This window comes from Oryctolagus cuniculus, chromosome X (genome assembly GCF_964237555.1).
Source record: "Oryctolagus cuniculus chromosome X, mOryCun1.1, whole genome shotgun sequence".
In the NCBI taxonomy this organism is placed as follows: Eukaryota; Metazoa; Chordata; class Mammalia; order Lagomorpha; family Leporidae; genus Oryctolagus; species Oryctolagus cuniculus.
In genome coordinates this window covers 51621301-51634866 of record NC_091453.1, presented here as the reverse complement: position 1 = coordinate 51634866, position 13566 = coordinate 51621301, and positions in this window count along the sequence as shown.

The window sequence follows — 13566 nt, the reverse complement described above, 5'->3', positions numbered from 1 at the left end:
CCCCCCCACTGTGAGACTCTGGTCTGAAACTATGATCTCAAATAGTCGGACAATAGCAGCGCACTACATCACCCTTGGCAGAGCACAAAAAACCCCTAGCATGATTGCTCAAGCTTAAAAGTAGAAAGGTTGCACCTGGGTTACCTGGGCTAATAATAAAGATGTGATTTGTCTGTGTCTTACATTAATGTCAAGTCCTAATTGCTAATTGTAATATTGTAACTGGTATTGTCAAGATTATGATAAATATTAATTTCACTTAGGTTTTAGGTTATGTTGGCCCCAGTAACCATATACTCTCTTTTGATTTTATGTACTCTCTTTTGATTTCAGCAACTGTGTATAGCAACCGTGCATAGCAACCATGTATTCCCCCCTTCCCGGTTTTGCGGTTTTTGCCTTTATAAACCCTAACCTTTGGTTATTCGGGGCTGCTCTGCTCATGATGATCAGACAGCCCCAGCATGCTGGATAATCAATAAAACTTCCCCGTGCTGTTTGCATAAGAGACGTGTCTCTTGGTGACGTTTTTCAGGCGGTCGACTCTAACAGAATAAGAGGGAGAGAGGAAGGGAGAAGAAAGCCTACTCACTTGGGTCCTTACGATTGGATCTTTGTTTGGGCTCCCATTTCCTCTGATGACAGGCTGGGCATTCCTCTTCCTCTTGTTCCAAGATTTCTTCCCAATGCCACTCTGTTTGGAGTATTTGGCTCCCAGGGGAATGGGGAAGGTGTGCTGGGTTTCTCAAGCAGTGAAACACCAGAGACTGTAGGGAATGTGGCTGGATCCATGGGAGCTGAATCAGTGATTTTTTCAACTTTATTGAGGGAGGGAGGGAAGGAGGGAGAGAGAGAGAGAGAGATAGAGAGAATGAGAACTCTGCCCATCTCTGGCTCATATAGGAAAACCCACTACACCAATGGTTGGAAAGAGGAAGCTGGAAACTCAATCCAGGCCTTCAACCTGGGTGGCAGAAACCCAACCGCCTGAGACATCCACATTGCCCCTCCCCCAAAATGTCTGCCATGGCATAAGCATTCATGACTCAGATCTGGGTATTGAACCCAGATATTCTGATGTGGGTCATGTGTTCTAATCAGAAACTTGAAATCTACACCAAACACCTGCACCCTAAGTTGGTACTTTGAGCTGAGAACCATAAAACTGAATAGCACCCAATTCCCCAATGACCCTGCACTCCTGCTGGTTCCATATTCTGCTGGTGTGTGGAGTGCAAAAGTATGATAGTGAAGGGAAAAATCTGGGAAGGCTCTATATTTCAACAGAAAGGGAATGGGTGAATGCAATGTGGCACATGCATCCGGTACATTAAGCACAACTATCTGAAGGAACACAGAAGGGTATTGATGGATTTATAAGGCAATATCATGATTGCATACACCATCTGCATAACAATGCATAGAATTGATACAACTTTGTAAAGGGAAAAACACAACAAGGTAGTACATGTTATGTGAGTATACATATAGATGTATGAAACTGGCTCATAACAAGAGTCTAACAGAGCAGAGGTAAGAGGAATTTTATGTTATATTTTCTTGTTGAACACCAATCTCCTGCCCCCCTGACCTGAGCGACCCTCATATCAGAGTGATCCCCACTTTAGTTCTTCAGTCCCAAAGTATTGGAATTTCCGTTTGTAGGACCGGCACTGTGGCTCACTTGGTTACTCCACCTGCGGCGCCAGCATCCCATATGGGCGCCGGATTCTAGTCCAGGTTGCTTCTCTTCCAGTCCAGCTCTCTGCTGTGGCCTGGGAAGGCAGTGGAGGATGGCCCAAGTGCTTGGGCCCTGCACCTGCATGGGAGACCAGGAGGAAGCACCTGGCTCCTGGCTTCGGATCGGCGCAGCACCAGCCGTTGCGGCCATTTGGGAGTGAACGACGGAGGGAGGACCTTCCTCTCTATCTCTCTCTTTCACTGTCTATAACTCTACCTGTCAAATAAAAAAAATAATTTCCCTGCTTGCTAATCAATACCTACTGCAGCAGCCCTCTGTTAACTTCATATCTACTTTCCTCTCTTTCCATTATACTCCCCATCCTTCCTTTTTTCTCACACATCCTACATTGTTCTCCAGTAGAGGCCTGGACTGTGTCAAGCTCTCTTGCTTGCAGGAAGTCAAATGCCTGACAACTCTTGATCTGCAACTGAGAAGGCTTCCCTGCTGGAACAGTTAGGTTACAGAGCAGGGTAGACTGGATCTTCTAGAAGTCTGCTATCAGCCACATCAAGAAGGTCCCCACTACCCCTGCCTGTCTCTGCCTAACTCCACGGCCAGTCCCCACAATGACCTTTTAAAGTTGAGAAGTATTTCACACATGGCAAAATGAACAAGGAAATATATGCAAATTCTCCGTCCTCACCTCCATGTTTAGAAACATTATTGATCAATTTGGTATGAGCAAGTTCTGTACCCTTTCTCGTTTCTATTCCCTTCCTCCTTCCCTCTGACATTCAGGGAATCTTATAACTTTTCCCACCTTCTGCACTCTCGGTTTTTGTAACATTCCTAGTTCTTCTCTTGCATCCTGTATGTGTTCCTTGGCATTGATTTCTGCCTGTTACACTGCACCCATCAGGGTTTGATATGGGATTTATGTTAATATGTTAACCTGGGTTGGAGGCCAGTTTCAGTGGTGCACATGGACTTCTCCATCATGATAGCTTTTATGATACAGGGCAATGACCAAGATGGGAATTACTGCTACAATTGACAAATATATCACTTCCCCTGACCAATTTTGGGACAGGATGAGGGACCACTGTGTTGTTCTTGGGATCCAGTGAGCTCACTGTGAACCTGCCTCTATCCCTACCTCCTTCTCCTACCTCCTGCCTCTTCTCATTTTGACACCTTGGGTGGCCAGGATCAATGTCTCCTCAGAAATTGTTGTCAGTATTCCTAGACATACCTTGTCTCCCGCTCTCCCCATTGTACATTCCCCTGAGTAACTGGAAGTCAGTCTCTTTAAGGGCGGACCTTGGCCTAGAAATGGCACGCCTCACTGTATTGTTCCCTGACCCTTTCTCCATGGGACTCCTACACCTGTTTGATGAATGAGGCCAGCATGGAGGTCATGGAATCAGGAATTGAGGTAATGATTGTGAGTTTTGTTGCAGTGACCATCCTGGTGGTCTGGACCCTTGCCTGCCTCTCTGACACTGCTGTTTCCTACTGGAAATGTGTTCTCCTGCCATCTGTTGTCTAAGAGCTGCCCCACCCTCTATCTGCCAATCCTATCACTCCATGGATGGTGGTAGTAATTGAGGTACTGTCACTCTAGAAAAATTTGGTATTATCTAGTAAAGTTGGAAATGTGCATCCCTTATGAGTGACAAGAAGACTTCTGTGTAAAAACACTGTAACAGAGCTTTCCAGACATTTTGTTTATGGACCACACAGAAAATGATGCTCACATGGCTCACAGGTGTGGGAAGACAAGGCTACTCACAACAATATCCAACAAGTGCAGCGACTGTTGTCCAACTGCCTCCAGAGACAAGAGTCTCAGAGTCCCAGTGCAAAGATTGGAAAGCTGTGCCCTGAAGGACTCTTGCACACGGGTTTCAGGAAACATACCTCATGATGTTTAGAGCAGAATTGTATGTAATATCCTCTAAAGTGCAAATAGCCCAAATATGCCCATCAACAGCAGAATGGATATACATATATATACATGTATATATATATGTATATATGTATATATATATACATGTATATATACATTGAGATATAGTTGATATTTAGTATATGTGGATTCTGAAATTGCAAATCCACCTACTTGATAAACTTGATTTATAATCCAAAATAAATACAATCATCCAAAGACATGTGTCGTATGGAGAAAAACAGCAGATACTTAAATCAAGGAATATCATGAGGATGAGTTAACATGAATCTATAGTGTCAAGCACATAGTAAATATGGTATAATCTACATTTCATGGATTCTGGAAAATTATCCTCTCCAATGGCTGCTTCTCTTTGCCCCCAGTAGCAGGCATTTTGCCAAAGGGTAACAGAGATCTTTTTTGGATGTTTAGAGCCACCACATGTGTTTTCCCTGGAAGTGCTGCTTGCTGTGGCCTGTGCGTTTTTTCCTGTTGTTTGATTATTTGCTTTTTAACATGTTCTGAATGACTGTGATATGACCCAACATGTAATTCAGGTGATGAGTGGGTGGGAGTGTCCCAGGGCTGTTTGTACGGGGATGAAGGGGTTGAAGGTAGCAGGGCTTAGGGGATCCCTTTCACATTCCTTAAGGTCCAGGTCCAGGTCCAGGATTGCCTTGTGTCTCTGTCTTTCAGGGGCGATGCAGTGCTTCACTGAGAAATTTCAGACTCTTTGAAGTGAATGTTACACATACCATACCCCTTGCCACAACCCTGGATGTTTAGGAGAGATGTGGGCTGGCCCTGACTTGGGATTGACCTTGCCTTAACACTACTGTGCTCCACAAATAGAACCCAGCATCTTCTACAAGACAAGCAGCTTGTACCTGTGGAACCCAGGAGCTGTGGCCCAGCCACATTCCTCCAGTTTCTCTTCCCTCAGACCTTCCTCTCTGGCCCTGATTTTCTCTCCTTCCCCATTGCAATTCACAGCAGTTTGAAATTAAAGTAGATCTCGTGTTCTGTGCTCTGCCCTCTCTGTGGAGTGAGGTGCTGTGCTATGACAGAGCATTGAAGAACAGTCCCCCTGTTTAATGTACACCACAATAAACTTATCTTTTAGTTCCATTTTTTTTTTTTGCCAAGTGTATGTAGTATTCTTGTGTTGAGATTATCTTTGCCCCATGACAAGTGCAATTGTATTTCTGGACTCTTGATCTCCCTCTTATGGCCCCATTCACAGGAAAATATCATCTGGAACTTGCATGTTATGGTCACTTTCTCCTCAGCTTTCACTTTGGGTGGTAGTTACCAAATGCTGGAGTTCCAGTATAAGAGTGGAGGTAAACATCGCATCCCATTGGGGATGGAGTAAAAGGCAGGTGCAGGACACACAGAAGGAAAGAGAAGTTTCATCTCTATGTTGGAGGTAGAGAAACTCATTCTGTCCTGGTGCTTGTGGACCAACCTTGGGGATCTGCCCCTGGCAGCTGGAGTGGATGTTCTGACCATCACAGCTTCTACATCCTTCATACCCTTCCCAAACAGCTCTCTCTTCTCTGGTGATGAGCTCCAAATCCCTAATTTGGAAATGACCAGTTTATTCTAAGGCAAATGTGAATCCCAGGTCTTAATATTCTGGATGGTCCTCAATTAATGCTATTTTCTCACATTCTCTGCCCTTCAAATAGTTAAGCTTTTCAGTTGTAGAAAACCTGGCATGTGAAAATTGATTTTTGGGTCATATCTTCCTGATCAGTGGGTAATCCCTGACCTCTTGGGGTTGCCCACAACCATTTGAAAACCTGTTTCTATGAGTTAACTCAGTGGAGGGACCTAGGAGTTAGGGATGTGGTAGAGATGGGCAAACTTTGTTCACCAAACCTACCTGCCAACAGTGTCATGTGCTCACAGACATAGGATATTTTTTTTTTGACAGGCAGAGTGGACAGTGAGAGAGAGAGACAAAGAGAAAGGTTTTCCTTTTTTTTTTTCCATTGGTTCACCCCCCAGTGGCCGCTGTGGCTGGCGCACTGTGGCCGGCACACTGCGCTGATCCGAAGGCAGGAGCCAGGTGCTTCTCCTGGTCTCCCATGCAGGTGCAGGGCCCAAGCACTTGGGCCTTCCTCCACTGCACTCCCGGGCCACAGCAGAGAGCTGGACAGGAAGAGGAGTGACCGGGACAGAATCCAGCGCCCCGATCGGGACTAGAACCCGGTGTGCCAGCACCACAGGCGGAGGATTAGCCTATTGAGCCATGGCTCCAGCCCAGACAGGATATTTGATTACACATCCGAATGGACTGGTTGTGACAGGGAAGGCACAGCCATAAACTTAAAACACTGTGTTAAGGGAGACATAGGCTGACCTCTCATCATGGGAGATTGTCCTCCTTGCCCATTTTGTTATCAGGACATACATCTGGCTGTGGAATGAAGGTTTGCAAATCTCTTCTGCTCTCTCTGAGGGCTTCACAGTCATCATCTTCATTCTCTCATGGACCTGAGACACATGCTGTCACTTCCCCCAGTTGCACAGTGGGGGAATTGAGGCTCCAAGATGTGGCTGTCCCTTGAAAGTAGGTTCCAGGACAGAGGGGGAAGAAAGGAAGAGGTGAGACGAGTCCTGGACACTCAGTCTCCACCATTGGACTGACCTGTGACCACTAGATCAGTCACTATGTTGGCAGCAGAGTGATCATCATTGTCTCTATTGGCTGAGGCCTGAAGAAGCAGCCCAAAAGGAAGCAACTCTTTGTCCAGGGCTGAGCAATGAGAAGGCTGCTGCTCACCATGGAAGGTATGAAGGGAAGCTCCATCTTGTTTCAGGTCTTCAGGCAGCCTTTGCTCCATGGGGGGATAGACAATCAGCAGCTTCTGTAGAACCATCCGCCTCCCCTCCAGTGCCTGGTATTCACTGCTTAAAAAGCCCAGCTCTTCATGGAAACCTAACAGTCCAAGCAGTGTGAGTCTGGGAGAAATCTGGGGCCAAACACAGCCTAGCCTGCAGCTGCATGACAGAATGGCTCAAAGTTCCAAGTGCCCAAGTAAATAGGCCTTCCTTCTCCTCCTCCTCCTCCTCCTCCTCCTTTTTCTCCTCCTCCTCCTCCTCCTCCTCTTTCTCCTCCTTCTCCTCCTCCTCCAACCCTCCCTCCATTTCCCTCCTCCTACTCACTGTTTATCCCCTTCCCCAGCATTCACCTCTCCACCCCTGCTATCTCTGTGTCTTAGGGGTAGAATTTGGGAGCCATCAGTCATTAGGATGCTGAATTGGGCTACTCGAGGTAGGTACAAACGTTAGAGGGCATGTGGTGTGTGGCAAGTACAGTTCTTTTCACTTTTCACATTTCTTGTCTCTTTCCCACAGAGGGGCTGCACGGAAGGCAAAGCTGGCAGCTGATTTTGAGTGGATCAGGTGACTCCCTTGCAGACTAGGCTACAAAGCTTCAGTATTCAATTTTCTCAGTCTCCTGATTCCTCTATCCCAGCTGCTCTCCATCCCTGCAGGCTAGGGAGCATGGGCTTCTTAGTACTCCCAGTCTTCTCCAAGGCTCAGTTCTACCTCCTGATCTGTGGCTGATGAGGGGAGAGAGCTAATGAGATGAGCCTTCAAATCGCTCTCCTTTCTCCTAACCTCACCTCACCTCAGCTCTACACAAAAACACTGTCACAAACACTCTAAACTGAATCTCACAAAAACATTTAGCTTCTAGCTCATGTCAGGGATGCCATGCTGGTACACACAGCACAGAGAATCCACAGTGGGGCCCCTGATAAACAAAACCCCAGAGTGGCAAGAAACCTACAGCCCCTAACTCCAAGCCTGGGAGGTGTCACACCCCAGAGTTTTTCGCTCACTGGTGAGTCCAGTGGGATGGATTTGAGTGGAAGGGAGAGGGATAGATCAGAGAATCTCCTTGGGCTCTGTCACTTCTGGGGGATCAGTCTTGTTCCAAGACTTCTCTGCCTACTAAGGCAGATGTCCACAGGAAACCCATGTCCTGAGTCCTGGCCTTAGGCCACATCATCCTCTGATTGGAGTTTTTGAGTTAGGGGGTGGTTTGTGGCAGTGCCTCAATCTTGAAAACCAGAAGCACATGGTCAGTGGATCAGAGCCTTTCCTGATAACCCCTGCATAGTCATTTGCTTCTTCTGGGAAGCTGGCTGTGACTGCAGTTATGCTAGTGTACAATCCATAGGCACAACCACAAGGGGCAAGAGGGCATACTGGTGACACTAAGGGACAGGGAAGACTGGCCCAGAGAGGTGGCTGAACCCCTGGGTAGAGCAGGGGCAACTTGTTGCCAGCAGATGGTGAGGCTGGTTCATGATAGTACATGCCTTGCCCTTTCCACCTCATTCTCAGCCTGGAAGCTGGATTTTGTGTAATATTTCATTTGACTAAGAATCATTTTCCATCCTCAGAAACCATAAAAGACAGCAGTTACCACTCAGGATCGAGGGCTGTCCTCGGGTAATGCCGTCTCTGGCTCCTAGAAATGCAGGCCCAACAAGATGGTGGGATCTGTGTCCAGGTTAAACTTACTCCTGTGTCCCATACTCACCATTCTACACACCATGTAGAGCAGGTGTCTCCTTTTCTTGAGTATTACAAAATAGGATGGCCAATGGGCTTTAAGAGGTGCCAAATGTAAGTGGCAGGAGCATGTATATGGCAGAGTGAGACTGTAATACGCTCACCATCTCTCCCCTCTACCCTCAAACACACACAGACACAAACACTTGGTCAGTGTGAAGTAGAACACGTTAGAGACCAACTGAGTATGATAAACCTCAGGCTGGGGTTGGGACTTGGCCAAACCAAGGAGTCATTGTACAGGAGCCAGAGCAGAAGGTGGAGATAGGCTTCAGGTGCAAGTGGTATCACTGGGAACCTTGATCCTGTCAGGAGGAGAACCAAGCTGTCCTGGCCCTTGAGCCTTGTGTAAATTTATTGCGAGGACGGCACACAGGGGAAATGCATTGTCTGAGCTACCTGTGTACTTTGCCAAAGAGTCCCAGAGATCTCATTTAGGACCTTTAGAGCTACTGCATATGTTTTTCTGGAAATTCTGCTCACTGTGGCTTGTGAGGTTTCTCCTGTTGCTTGATTACTTGATTCTTAACATGTGCTGAATGGTTCTGATGTGATCCAGCATTTGAGAATGATTGATCCATTTTGTTCCTGTTTAGATGTTCCAACATGTAACTCTGGTGATGAGTGGATGGATCTGTCCTAGGGCTGTTTGGATGGTGCTAGAGGGGTTGCAGGTGGCAGGGCTAAGTGATCCTTTCACCCCTCCCTGGGGGCACAGATAGAGGTTTCCATAGGTCAATGTCTGGAGCATCTTGTCTTGTAGTGTCTCTTTCAGTGGTGATGTGGTCCCTCACTGGGACATTCCAAACTCTTAGAAGTGAGTATTACATACACCATGCCCTTTGCCACAATCTTGGCCATTTAGGAGAGATATGGGCAGGCCCTGGCTTGGGCTGGACCTTGCTTTGACTCTGCTCTGCTTCATAGGTTGAATCCAGCAGCTTCTACCAGACAAGCAGCTATTATCTGGGGAAGCCAGCATCTGTGACTCAGCCACTTCCCTCCAGTTTCTCTTTAGCCAGAGTCTCCTCTCAGCCCCTGCTTTTGTCTCTTTCCCCACCCCAGTTCACAGTGGTTCCAAATTAAAGTACCTCTCATGATCTGTGCTCTGCTGTCTCTGGGAGCTGAGGAGCTGCTCCATGTCAGAGCATTTTAAGAACAATTTCCCTGTTTAATGTGAACCACAATAAATATATTTTTGATTTCCATTTTCCACCAAATTTATGTATGTTCTAGTGTTGGGCTCCCCTTCCCCCTGAGAAATGTGATCCTATTTTTGGACTCCTGATCTCCCTCTGGTGGCACCGTTCATAGCGACAGCTCATCCAGAAGCTGCATGTCATTCTGTTTCTCCTCAGCCCTCACTTGGAGAGTCTGCTACCAGATGCTGGCATTTCTCCTCTTCAGTTTAGTGGAAGTGTGGAGAAAGGAGTCACAACCCAGTGGGTGGTGGAGGAAAGGTCGAGTACGGCACAAGCAGGACAAGGTTCAGGTTCATCTCTCGATATAAGTGGGGGAAGTATGTTCTGGTGCCTGTGCATCAATCTGGGGACCCGCCTTTCCACAGCTGGAGTGGATGATCTAATGACCACTTCCCACTTTTGACAGATGTGTGTTCAGTAGACAAAGCTGACAAATGAATATAGTCATGGACATTGGAATTAAACTTCTGGTCAACAACTGACCACATAAATAACATGATCCCATAATATTATAACGGAGCCAAAATCTACCTCCTGCCCAGTGACTTGATGGCCATGATATGATAGCACAGTACTTAATTCACTTGTTTGCAGTGATGCTGTTATAAACAAACCTTCTGAACTGCCAGTTAAATAAAACTATTTCATGTGCAAATATGTATAATATGTACTACTTGATAATATGCAAGTGTTAACTGGATTATGTGTTTACTGTACAATTTCTTGTTGTACTACAATATATTACTATCTGTCTATAGAAAGAATTTACTGTAAACCAATGTGCTGAGTTAAACCAGCAGCCATCTCACACATCTGTTACAGCGTCTCTTGACTGTGTCAAGATGTCTTGCCTAGTGATTGGTGTATACCACCTCAGTTTGTGTAAGTACACTCCACGGGGCTTACATGTTGACATCGCCTAACAACCCATCGCTAAAGATAGGTCACAGTTGTGAAGTGGCACATGACTGTATAGATTACAAGGTGTGCGTCTATGTGTGTTTCTTTGTGAGGGAAGGTCTCTGTGTGCTTATGAATCACATTAATCAAGGGTGGTCTTTCTTGAAGGAGAGAGCTCTGTCTTGAGGAGGAAAGGAAGTTGAGTGAAGGATCAACAATGCATAAGGGGTCAAATGAACTAAAGCAAGGGAGAGATCTACCTTTTACAGGAGGTGTTCAAGTAGGAAAACACTGAACAGGACTGACCCCAACAGCAGAAAGTGGAGTCAGGGCTCACTAAATGATTCTCCATCCCATGCAGGGTGAACAGGATGCCTCACTCAGCAATCCCTTCTGTACCCATGGAATTATCATGAGACACTAGATGCCTCAGAATATCAGAGATGGGTCTCATGCCTGACATAGGGAGCTCCTGGGGAGATGGTCATGACTGGAACTAAGTAAGACTTTGGCAGGATTGTCATTGTGCATATGTAAAGGAGGAGAGAGGGGCTTCTCTTGGAATGTCGGTCAGGTTTGGTCCACCCCTTCCCCATATTCTTCCTCTATCTTCCTTACTGGACCTATGGAAAGAGGGCAGGCAGAGAGATCAAAATACATATGGTTGGGCAACCACAGGCCTCGAAGCCAGAAAAGAGCAACAGTGAGGAATAAAACATCCACGACAAATCCCTCAGTTGGCTAGGGTGACTAGTGTCCTGTGGCTAAGCCTTGAACCCTGACCCAAGGTGTTATTTGTTGAAGAGATGATAACATGGAATACTAGTGTCTCAGTAAAGAAAATTGGTAGAGACATTCCAGCTGGGTTTCTGCCATGGGAGAAGGCCTGTTCTGACTGCAGTAAATACCTGCCATTGGCACTGGCCTGCCTTGGGGTGCTTAGGGCTATTGTCAGAAGGGTGAGGAAAGGGAGCAGCACTGCAGAAAATACATGAGAGGTGGGTTGGTGGTGTGCCATAGCAGATGAAGTTGCCAATTCATGCTGGCATCCTATATGGGCACCTGTTAGAATCCCGGCTGCTCCATTTCCACTCCAGCTCACTGCTAATGTGCCTGGGAGGACAGAAGAAAATGGCCCAAGTGTTTTGGCCGCTGAACCCACATCGGATACCTGGAAGAAGTACTGGGTTCCTGGCACATTGGCCTGGCCCGGCTCTACCCATTGTGGAAGCCATTTGGAAAGTGAACCAGTGGATGGAAGATTCTCTCTCTCTCTCTCTCTCTCTCTCTCTCTGCCTTTCAAATAAATAATTGTTTTTTCTTTTTTTTTTTTTGACAGGCAGAGTGGACAGTGAGAGAGAGAGACAGAGAGAGAAAGGTCTTCCTTTGCCATTTGTTCACCCTCCAATGGCCGCCACAGCCAGCGCACTGCAGCCAGCGCATGGCGCTGATCTGAAGCCAGGAGCCAGGTGCTTTCTCCTGGTCTCCTATGGGGTGCAGGACCCAAGTACTTGAGCCATCCTCCACTGCACTCCTGGGCTACAGCAGAGAGCTGGCCTGGAAGAGGGGCAACTGGGACAGAATCTGGCGCCCCGACCGGGACTAGAACCCGGTGTGCTGGCGCTGCAGGTGGAGAAATAGCCTACTGAGCTGCGGCGCCGGCCAATAATTGCTTTTAAAACATATATGTGAAGGTGAGGACAAACACATCCTTTTGTGTTTTTACCAACCCTGTCTTCCTCCCCTAAACATACTCTCTCTCTCAGGCCAACCACTGCACAATAATATTGCCACAACAGGTGCAGCACAGGTTGGAATTCTGGCACTGAAGAATGAAAAAGGAATCTCCATCTAAGGAAAAGAGTCTGTATTAGGGAAACTGAACTACTTTGTACCAAAGAGTGTTGGAAAGATGATCTAGGCATACAAAATGCTGTAGCCAGCCTTTCTCAATATAGGGAAGCAGATTAGGCAAGATGCTATATATTTAAAAGTCAGTAGTGGGGGCCAGCAATGTGGCATAGCTAGTTGAGCAGACACCTGTGACACCAGGATCCAATATGGGCATCAGTTCAAGCCCCGACTGCTCTGCTTCCTATCCAACCTCCTGCTAATGCCGCTGGGAAAGCAGCTGAAAATGGCCCAAATGCTTGAGCCCCTGTACTCAAGTGGCAGATCTTGATGCAGCTCCTGGCTCCTGACTTCAGCCCAGCCCAGCCTTGTGTGTTGTGGCCATTTGGGGAGTGAACCAGTGGATGGAAAACCTCTATATCTTTCTCTGTCTCTCCCTCTCTCTGTAACTCTGCCTTTCAAATAAATAAATCTGTTTTGAAAAAAAGTCAGTAGAGAGCAGGGGCAGGAATTTACGTTCCAACATTCCTTTACTATTCCAGGAGTTAGCCACTCAAGCATCCTCCTGTGCTTTCTGACTTTTTTATCAGATTTGTGAAAACACTTTAGCTTTATGAATTCAGAGTAGTACCAGCTACATTGGTCCATGACTGGGTTCTTCTGACAGAAAGAGGAGAAGGAATCAGAAGGAGGGGCAAGGCCCAAAATGATGCTACTATGGTTTGCTGTCACAAAGACTGAGCCTTCCGATTTTCAGAGAATAAGTGGCAGATACTGAGGCTCAGGATGGAGAAATCCATGTCCATTCCATTGGAAAGGAGGATATCAGCTCCCTCCACTTTTACTCATCCCTCAAGTCTCCTCTTCCACCGAGAGAAAGAGGGTACTGGCTTGGAAAGCTCTAGGACCTTTCTTGCCTCCTTTTGCTCCTTAAATAGTCCCTGGGTACAAGTCCCCTCCCCACAACACCACTGGCCAGCTGCTGTCTCTAGTCTCTTAGGAGAGGTTCATGCACACAAGGCAGGTTGGAAAAGCGGCGGGATGGAGAGGGAGCTGAAATGGTGAGCAAGCTGGGTGTCGGGGGCAGAATCATAATATCCAAAATGAACACATCCTCATCCCTGGAATCTGCCAGTGTGTTATAATGTATGACAGTGCGATAGGGTAATGCTAAGGTCGCTGGTGGAATGAAAGCTGCCACTTAGGTGACCTCAGGATAGATATGGACTCTTTTGGAATATCTGGGTGGGCTCCCTGTAATCACTGGGGTCCTTAGAGTGGAAGAGGAAAACAGCAGAAGAGGTCAGCCACCTGAGAAGGACTTGACTGTGTCTTGGTGGAACAGAAGTGGGAGGAAAGAATAATTGAAGCAAAGAATGCTA